Below are 8,489 nucleotides of genomic sequence, written 5' to 3'. Positions count from 1 at the left end.
TCTGTCTATGTTCCTGACGGCTATGTGGCACGCATGCTTCACTGCTTCCCTTTAAACTTCCTAAATTGTGTTTCACAATAAATAGATGCCCAAGCCTTTAACTGCCAGTATTAGATTAGATACCATTAGATGTAATAGAAAATTCTCTGCCTGTAATATTTTCATAAGAGTTTGAGGCGTTTGATTAATCTGACCACATTTTATTGCATTAATGATTTTTTTTTCCTTTCCACTCTGCTGTAAAGACATTGTATACGGGCTAATGCTGTTTTCTCTCTCCCCTCTCTGCTCGCTCTCATTCATCCTCAGCCGTTATTGCAATGCATTGTTGATGAGGTGAGTCGGCGTCTTATGTGCTTTCACTCCTAAAGTCATTCCTAATGGACTGGAAACCTTATATTTTGTTTCCTAATGAAGCACAGGAGTGGCAGACAGCTCCGCTTGGGCTGTCCTCTGGCTGCCTGCAGGTTGAAGCCACCGGCCCGAGCCGAGCTGCTCTGAGGAGCCAGCAGGGGACGTTGGGCCGGGGCAGCAGACGGCTCACACAGGAACCTATACACAGGCCGCAGCATATCTGTGGACATAGTCTCAATACATGCAGTGATATATTTACAGGAGGTATCTGCTCTGCCTATAGTGATTGTAGCAATGCAACACTTTACGAATACTCAATAACTTAAAAGTCCTGTATAAAAGATTTGACAATATAAGTGCAAATGTCTTATTAGATAAATGTTCATAAAGTATCAAAATGTACCATTTATGCAGACGATGGGCCTCTCATCAAATATTATATTTTGTTGTAGTTAGGTGAATGTTTTTTTTTTTAGCAACATAACTTTGATGTAGTTTGCTCTTAAATAGTAAAGTAAAAAATTGACATTCATGGGAATATGCTTTCTTGTTTGTATGGTACATTTAAAGCAACAGCTATGGGCCAGTATGATTAGCGTAGCTTACCTAACATAAAGTCTTGAAACAATTTGAAAGAGCTCGGCGGGCTATTTGAAAGTCACGGATTAGCATCTATTATCTTTTTCGTTAAATCTTTACAAAAAACTAAGTGAGTTAGTAAAAGTTGTGGTCTTACCTTGGGAGAGTCCTAGGCTGTTTTTAGTGTTAATGCTAAGCTTATGGTCCTGATACGAGTGATCACTCTTAGTGTATTTCTCAAAGATGTTGAATTATTACTTTTAACTGCAAAGTAATCAATAGTAATCCGAAAAATGTAGTGGAGTCAAAAATATAACACGTCAGTTTAGAAGGACACAAATAGGGTCTGTTTAAGCAGAAGATGAAGTAATAGGTCTGTGCATGAGAGTCCATAGAAAACTATCCGAGCTATTCTGAGCTGACGTTTCACAGCAAGGTCACTTTTAAAACAAAATGTCTCCTGCGCTATCTAGGTCAGAGCACATTCTGTTACTTTCTCCGAAACTTCCTGTCTTCCTTCCTTCCTGCTACGGCTTATAATTAAACACACACAATTATCCCAAATTTAATGGGATTTCAGAATCAGTCTTTTATTTAAGAGGTAATGAATAATATTTTAATTGCATATGTAACTGTGAGATCGAAATGTGCTTCTCTCATCACGTGTAATTACTACACCACATTTTTCTACTGTGATACTGTGAGAATGCAATCAATAGCTGATGAGGGCCTTTTTTCTGTGTTTTTTAAGGTCATTGTGTAACGGTTATTAATTGTGAAATCATCCAGCATGGAGGAGAGGAGGCATAAGCACACTTAAAACATATGGACAGTGTCTTATTGTTTATTGATGTCTGTAATTAATGATATAATGCATCCCACTGAAGTAGTTTGACCTCTGAACCGATCATTATTCAGAGTGTAGCAGCATCAATCAAACTGTGCTTTTCTCTGATCTATTTTTGTTCCCCCCCTCAGGGACAGGCGAGGCACCCACTGTATCCTCATTTGTATTCAGCTGACCAAGGCCTTCAAATAAATGATTTTAAAAGTCTTTATCAGAAAAAGACTACACAAGAGGGGGTAACATTAGGTTTTACAAGCTGCTGCTGAAGTTCATAAACACTCAAGGTTCTGCTTTGCTGCCTCAAACTCCGAAAAACAAGTAATTTTCTTTACAGGACTTTGGTGTATTTACTGGTTCTTTTTCTCTCAATCCCACCACAGGATCGACATGTATTTACTCGTCTTTGGGAGATGTAGTTTTCAGAGTCCAGTAATGACAGGCTTTGTGTTATTCTGCCTCTCCGCATCCTAATGACCACATGAATGTCTGCCTTTTGGATGGAGTGCCGGCCAGATTGTTTGGGCTATCTGAAAGACGACATGCCTCGCTGCCCAGCCTGAGGTTTAGAGGTGGTGTTGATGTCCCACTACACCAAGCATCCCAGGCTCTCCTCAGGACCGGCGTATTAGAATAAGTCATTTCATTGTTAATTTAAATGCCTTAATACATCACTCTAAGGTAACAGAGTGATGTGTGAGCAGCAGAGGGGGAGAGTATGAGAAAGAGAGGGAGAGAGATGCCAAGGGGTGTTTCTTAATATCAAATGAAATTGAATCCCGCGTTACCTCACTTGTGCCGTTTCTCAAGCAGCTCCCAGGCTATTAATGGAAAGCTGTAAAAGGATTGGTTCAGTCTTTCAGTTCTTTAATTTCACTGCAGCTCCCAGATGTTAGGTCTTTGTCTCATTGCTGATCCCCGGCTGATCTATGGTGTTGTCTTTATCCCGCCTCCAGTCCATTGTGGCTGTGTTGTGTTATTGGGTCAGGTGAATCTATCAAGGACGGAGAGTTGGGCAGTTCACACACCGGGGGGATAATTACAGGGTGATTGGTTTCCTCACGCTCTCTGCTCTCACTATCTTTGTCTCCTCTCTGTTAGCCTTGTCCTTACATAAACGCACACAGCATGCCCAGCACTGGAAGTCTACCAAAAAAGCTGCTCAGTGCCGGGATCTCGGCCCTCTTACCTGCTCGATCTCCGGGGCCCCGCTTTAAACAGCTGTGTTTGTTTAATAGAAAAACATGTGCACCATTGTTTACAGATGTTTGTGGATTTATTTACACCAGCGGATTGACTGGAGCTCAGGAGACACCAGACTTTCATTCTCCATCAGCACATCCACTGCTATTATTAACCTAACCCTAGATAGCATAGATAATTCATCACAGTTACCTCACACTTTTTCTGTCTCACTCAGCCCTGAATCCTCTCATCTACATGTCCTTTCTGGGTCATGCTGACACCACTTTAATTAATAACTTTGAAAAAACAGTTTCAGTTTTGACCTTTTTAAAGGAAATACTCTGAAATGTTGAGAAATATCCACATTTGATTTCTTGATTTAGCATGTATGTGCTTTAAATATGACATGTTTAGCTTAGCTTATGAAGACTGCAGGGAGACTTTCCCTTTGTTTGCTATGCTTATGGCTTTGCAAACAAGGTGCTGATAGTCTCTTTTCTTGGGTCTTGATAGAGCCATGCTAGCTGCTTTCCTCCACTTCCTGTCGGGATACTTCCATTGGACCTCTACACCTGCAAGGCAAAGCTCACATGACCATGAAGACAGCCAAAGGTAGACTTTTTACTGGGGGCATTGCTATCTTAATGTAGCTAAGTTAATTAATATATATCAACTGAAATGCAAATAAATAATACAAATGTACAGCAAAAAGAAGATGAAACCATTGCTTAATTAACCTGCCACGCTTTTTAGTCATTTGCTTTTATATATTATATATATAAAAATAGTTTTAAATGTAACAACATTTACAATTAATCCTATTGAACAACTTAAGCTTCATGTATCAATTTCTACAAAAGTATATCCTTTGTAACCCTAAAGAAGTATATATTTCCAAGCACAGTCAACACCGAAATGTTGATTTTTTGAAACAATTGGCTACAGCATTACTCCCATACATATTTGGTGTATATTTTTGGGAAGGGTGTGTTTTTTAAACTCTTAGACCTTGAAAGGGCTGATCTATTTTGGAGGGGGGCTTTTACTTGTTTGTGAGGCAAGATTTCCCCCAATCCCTGGTGCTGACAAGCATGTCGCACAGCCTCTCACCTGCATGTGATCTTGATGAAAATCTCTGGTCCACACACACACACACACACACACACACACACACACACACACACACACACACACACACACACACACACACACACACACACACACACACACACACACACACAAACACACACACACAGAAAGCCCTAGCTATTTGCACTTCCTGACTTTGAAAGCTGTCGGCGTTGCTTCAGCACTCTGGACAGTTCCTCCACAGAGACCCGCAGAGTGTTCAAACCGGAGGCTCTCACCTCGCCCCAAAGTCTGACTGGGGACACCAAGACAGAGTCCAACACTGAGATTTGTCACATGCAGACTATGGTGTGTGTGTGTGTGTGTGATGAGTCCACTGAGTTGCCCAGCCCTCCACCCCCCCCCCCCCCACACACACACACACACACATATCATCCACCCAGAGCCATTCTATCTGTATGGAAATTTAGGCTCCACAGCTGGAATCCCACAAAGCACTGTCATCTACTAATAGTTATTATCTCTTTGGCCTGTTCCCTCACAAAAACCCTGCAATACAAGCACATCGCATCTTTATGGTAATGCCCTGCAATATAGCCCCAAGCTATGGCGCATAGACCTTTGTTATCATTACGATAATTCCCATTCTCACTTGACTCCTCATTACACCATTGAAAACTGCTCGGGGTTGGATATAGACAAATTCCTGCATCTTTCTTTATTACACTGTAGCATACAGTGTTGAAACACAAAACTTAAACCCTCCAAATAAACACAGTGAGGCAGTCGGTTTAATGACAATTAAACTTAAGGGTTGTCATAATGAATTAGCAGTAGAGGGGCCTGTTTTTTATACTTCTGCTTATTTGTTGTAGACAGGACTAAATGATAGTTAATATAATTATGTCCTGTACATTTAACAAATCCAGTTTTTTATTTGTAACTATTCATTTCTAGAAATAAAAAACGAACAAAATGAGTTGACTATGGACTTTGTGGCGACATTTTTTGTCAACCACTTTCTCCAAGTTCAGGAATGAACCTAAAAGCTTTTCCACATATACAGTTTTGTCTCATTTAAAACAGTGTGAAACAAAAGTGAAATAATTCAATACAAATTAGATTATTTTCTTTGTCATTTGAAGACATTTGCCATTTTGTAAATGCAGGATATGTTGTCATCAGCAGAATATCATAACTGTAAAATAGATGTTGGCTTTATTGCCAAAACCTACTGTCAAATGGAAGATAATAAACCAGATCTCAGATTAAAACTATACTTTAACAACAGTTGTAATACAATTTTTTAACACAAATAGTTACAGACGAGGTGATCAGAAATATGTTAAAATCCACTTTTTATTTATATTTCAAAGAGAGTTGTCCTATTTTATGTTTTTATATTAACATTATTTTTTCACTTTTCACAAATCGTGCCTACATTTGAAAGATAAACCTTCTGGCTTAAAATGCTGAGTTCTTCTCTAATGGGTGCAGAGTCCACAGTGAAAAGAGGCTGAATGTGCCAGAGGTTTTGTTGTCAGGCTTTCCACAATTAAATCAACAGAAGAGCAGGTGATTTTCCACACAAGTATGCCAGGAGGCTTAGGGTCAGCTCTATGTAAACAGCAGAGCGCAGAGAGACGGACCTGGCCGTGGCTGCTCGTGTCCTTGCGTCTCCTCATGAATGCCCACACAAGGCCTCTGGATTGACACAAAAAAGTAATTGCGGAGTGATTGGCACAGCTTGTCCCGTGCAGCCTGCGTCCCACACTTGAAGGCTCTCCTCGGAGCACCCTCATTGTCACACAGCCTTTTAGCACCTTTGTTCCTGCCTTCCCTTAGGACCTCACAGCTTACTATTGGCAGATGAGTCCCTGCCTGTGACAAAAGGGTCCCTGCGCTCAGCTTCATTTGATGCAGTGATGAACCCCCCCTCCCACACACACACACACACACACATAGTGCACACACACAGTGCACACACATACAAACTGAAACCTCCTCCTGTGAGAAGAAATGTTCCGTTTAGCGGTGGAGGATGTGGGGGTCAGGACCCAGGGGTGGGCTTTTAGGAGACAAATAAACATTCGAGCAGGAGAGGAGTGATGTCTTCTTTACACATTAGCAACCATTTAGGAAGTCTCACTGTTTTCACTGTGTCTCTCTGGTGGCCTTTACAACAGCTGATGTGTGTCTTTTGTTGTCTTTGCAGCTCAGGAAACCTAACAGGATCAACACACTGAATGATGTGAACAGTCTGAGTTGATCCTGATTAGGATCTGTGTTGCTATAACTGACAACAAGCCAGTAAAAATAAGGTGTCTATCACTTCATCTTGCTTATAAAGGATTGTGACTCATCCAGTGTGTTAGAAAGATACGGAATAATAATTAGCCTGCAGCAATTTTGCCTGGGATTGTCATCAAACTGTCTCTCCATATTTTGCTCTTACCCTTCCACTGTTATTTTTTGCGATAGCCAATCAGACACACACACACACACACACACACACACACACACACACACACACACACACACACACACACACACACACACACACACACACACACACACACACCACACACAAGCTGCATCTTTCTAATACCATCTAATGAGGTGATGACCAACCACTTGTTATAATTGCTTCAGTCTCCTTTTAATTTTCAAGCTTATTAATCATATGTAGAGTTATTTAAGAATGCATAAATTAATCTTAGATTAAAAAGCCTATCAAAGCCTCAAAACAATTAAAGAGTAAGGTAAGATTTCCCCCGGGCTGGGACTTTTATTTTAATAGAGTGTTCAGGTGATTATCATACTTTGATGCAGCACTGTGATTAATGCAGACACACTTTTAAATGAGCTCTTCTCTCGTGCACAAAAAGGTAGCATGAGCCTGATTATGACCTTACTGACTTTTTGGGTTACTTTTCTCATTTTCTGCATAGGTAATCAACATCACTTTCTGCAGTGAACGAGTCTGTGAACATGACATTTAGTTCTGAAAATATGGATTTCCTGTTAATCTGTTGTCGTGAATTCTGGGGGTTTATTTGGTGTCCATTTAGTGTAACAGGGATTGTTGGCCATTTCATTCCAGTTGAGTTGTTCACACTGTCAATAAAGCCTTGGATTTATCTGATGGCAACAATGACTTTTACTTAAGATGTTTGTGTTGATGACAGTCGATGTTTAACAGGCCATGCCCATTCAATAATCAATAGATTAGCAGATGGAGGAGATGGCTGCTTAATTTGATTTTTTTTCTTTATGCCTCATGTTGGTTCACCGTCTGTTCACTTCTATGGACTTTAAGAAAATGCATTTTCAAAGAGCTAGGTTTGGATTAAAGATGCATATTTCTTTAAAATGATCCAGTTAAACATGTTTAATCCCAAACACAAATGGGTAGCGATTGTAAAATAATTATGATTTTACAATAGTATAATATATATTTTCGTTTTATTTATTTTTTCTTCTGCAGATATGACAAACAAATGAAAATGTGGGAATTAATTCAGTTGTATGTAAATGTTTCCCATTTCCCATAGGGCCTACAAAATAAATGGTTCATGTTTTACAATCAAATTATTGTTTTAATAGACTAGACCTATTTGTATTATTATTTCAAATACTCGTATTTCAAAACTGCCCGTGTTTTAAATTAAGAAAGCATCTTTCCTCTCTGGAAATTAGAGAATAATTATAGACAAATTGTCATTATTGCCATCCAGCTCTGTCGCACTGAAGTCAATAGGACCAACAGGAACGTGTCCTGTTTCTTCATCAATATTACATCATTGCTTGGCGCAGCGTGTGCCTGATGAAGATGATTCACCCAAAGCTTTATTGACTTTAAAAAGTTAAACGAACGTCGTTTATGGTGAGAGGCTGCGCGCATTGTTCCTCTGTCTGATCTTTTTTCCTTTCAGCTCAAAGGAAAAAAAGGAAAAACAAAGCGCCGATCTCAGAGAGTGACCTTTGGAGCAGCTGGTTATTGTCAAAACGCATGTAGGCGAAGTGTGCCTGGTAAACGATGAATCCGTGGGAACCAGCACATGTTGAGGGCCTGCACCCCGTATTCAGCAGCGGGCCCTCTCTCTTCACACTCAACACAATGTATCCCTGCTGTTTTTAAGCGGAATGCCAAATCCAACTGCAACCTCCTCCCTGCATATTGTGAATAACAAAGCGTTTTTAACATGCAATTGACAAACTATGAATTAAAATGCATTGTTTGACACGATAGCCTACAGTGTAATGAAAGATAATATGGATTTGTGTTATGCATTTACACAAAATAGGCTCTAACATGTTTAATTTGATCATAGTAGACAACATCCACACCATGGCGTAGACCTGTAGGCTGCTTTAAGACCAACACTCCAATCATCTCTATTGGTCATGAATCCATGGTTAATGCAAGCTGTCTGTG

This window comes from Eleginops maclovinus, chromosome 2 (genome assembly GCF_036324505.1).
Source record: "Eleginops maclovinus isolate JMC-PN-2008 ecotype Puerto Natales chromosome 2, JC_Emac_rtc_rv5, whole genome shotgun sequence".
Lineage (NCBI taxonomy): Eukaryota > Metazoa > Chordata > Actinopteri > Perciformes > Eleginopidae > Eleginops > Eleginops maclovinus.
Note: the sequence above shows the minus strand (reverse complement) of the source record.